The sequence below is a fragment of the Coenobita brevimanus genome, chromosome 80, assembly GCF_032717465.1.
Source record: "Coenobita brevimanus isolate Jiangsu-jjx chromosome 80, ASM3271746v2, whole genome shotgun sequence".
Classification (NCBI taxonomy): Eukaryota; Metazoa; Arthropoda; class Malacostraca; order Decapoda; family Coenobitidae; genus Coenobita; species Coenobita brevimanus.
The window spans coordinates 53262348-53264460 of NC_137033.1; the positions used below are offsets into that span (position 1 = coordinate 53262348).

General features: G+C 39.9%; 1 pseudogene; it reads right to left on the reverse strand.

Annotated features, from left to right (window-relative positions):
* Window positions 1-928: 928 nt before the first annotated feature.
* On the reverse strand, window positions 929-1043 carry LOC145409399 (5S ribosomal RNA; annotated as a pseudogene).
* Between the last annotated feature and the right edge of the window lie 1070 nt (window positions 1044-2113).

Below are 2113 nucleotides of genomic sequence, written 5' to 3' on the forward strand. Positions count from 1 at the left end.
CAGACGAAGTTGCGTCCACTGTGCCACCTCTACATGCCTTCCCTCGCGCTACACGGGCATCTGGTAGCTCTCATGAATGGACTGTCACATTACCATATTGCAGAACATCTGCCTATCAAAATTCTTTCATTCCCCGAGCTGCATCTCTCTGGAGCTCGCTTCCACAGAGTTGTTTCCCTCAAAACTTCAACCTACAGCTGTCCAAGTCTAACTATTACAGATATTTTATGAACAGAGGACACCAGTAATCTGGTGTATGGATTAGTTTTTATTTATTCATTTGTTTTTCCTTCCTCTGTTCCGTTATTTAATATACTGAGTGACAAGCCAAATGGTTTCCTGTACACCAGGAAACCATTTACTAAGCAGGGTGGTAACCATATAACCAAATTATGGCGCCTGGTGGTTTAGTGGGTAATTAAGGCTCTCCAATCGGATTGAGCCGGTGAAGGTTTATATCCAAGGGGTGGTTGGGGTTTATTGCTCACGTAATGCCACTCAGGGAGGAGTAAGGCTGGTCACTCTCATCTTAAATGTCAGGACCAACTGCCTAGCCCCGGGCTCCTACGCTCCTCATGGGGCAACGTAGGATTGGATGATGGATATATATATATATATATATATATATATATATATATATATAAAATATATATATATATATATATATATATATTCGAATAACGTTGAGAGTATTTACTACATCAATTTTGCTACTGTTCTGGAAGTTGCGATGTCCAAGATCGCCTGCACATGTCTTACTTGGTATATATATATATATATATATATATATATGTATATATATATTCATTCATTCATTGCCAAGACATCATGTATCCCAAACGGGGTGGCCAAGGGCTTAGAGTTAATTGTTTTACAAGGAGGGCACTAATCCTCCACCAACCCCACTTGACACGTAGGGAGAACGTTATGCAAACAGCATCTGGTGTTCCCAGGCGGTCACCCATCCAGGTACTAACCAGACCCAACGTTGCTAAACTTCGCTGATCGGACGGGAAGCGGTGTACTCAACGTGGTATGTTTCAGTAATACAGTTTACAAACTTGTCATAATTATTTTTGCAGTAAATTCTTCCATTCAGCATTACTGGAAGTCAACTAACGAACCAACATTTGCCGTAAGAGTAAATAGATTGTGCTTCATCGCTGTTGTAACTCTCAGCAAAAGTAAACTCACTATTTACAAACACACCTGCCTTGTTGCAAAAACACCACTCAGCTAAAAGGGTCTCAGAACTTTGAGGGTAAAAGCCACCATGAAGCCGAGAGAGAGAGAGAGAGAGAGAGAGAGAAATCGTTATCTCTCGATTTCCTACAATCAACAAGCTATCACCCCCCCGGCTCAATGCAATTTTCAGTACACCGTGAATCTGTCATATCTACGTTCATAGACTTAACAGAATCTGACGTTATACTCTTTTATTCAAGACTCATTTTTATCTAACTACTTCTCCTTACCACCAAATACTTTCCTTCACCTCAAAATGGATATATTGCAGTGAAGGAGTAAATGAAGGCTGTATCTACCCTCTTCAGTTAGAAAAGTCTCTCCTCAGCTACGTAAAACTATATACCAACTAGGAAACAGAACAAAATTCCGTATTGACGGAATGAACCGTCCCAATTATAATTTCTTTTATGTTATTTTTGCAAGTACCAGTCGATCATGTTCAGCTAAGGAGACACCTCATCTAGTCTAGGGACTAATGGAGATGTAATATCATTTTTATTCAAACTTGGTCTAAAATTGCCATCTCTTCAACTTAAAAGCCAAGTTGTAGCAATGGATTAACACAAGAATTTACTGCTAGTGGCGAAGAAGTGCTGTGGAAGGGAAGTAGAGTCGTAGCATTGTCTTTTTCTGCCAGTGCGATGCGCCAATCAAACGGGAAAAGGACGATATCTGATCAAGTTAAGGTGAGGGAAGGAGCTTGTAACATGGTCAGTATGAGAGGTATCCTTAAAGGTAAATTTATTTTTCTAGTATTAGCAAGAACATTTTACAAACGATGTCAATGCATTGTGATAAGTTTAACGCTTTCACTATGATGCCTTTTAATTAATATTCCTTCCTGCCACTGCCAGACAGTCTCTCG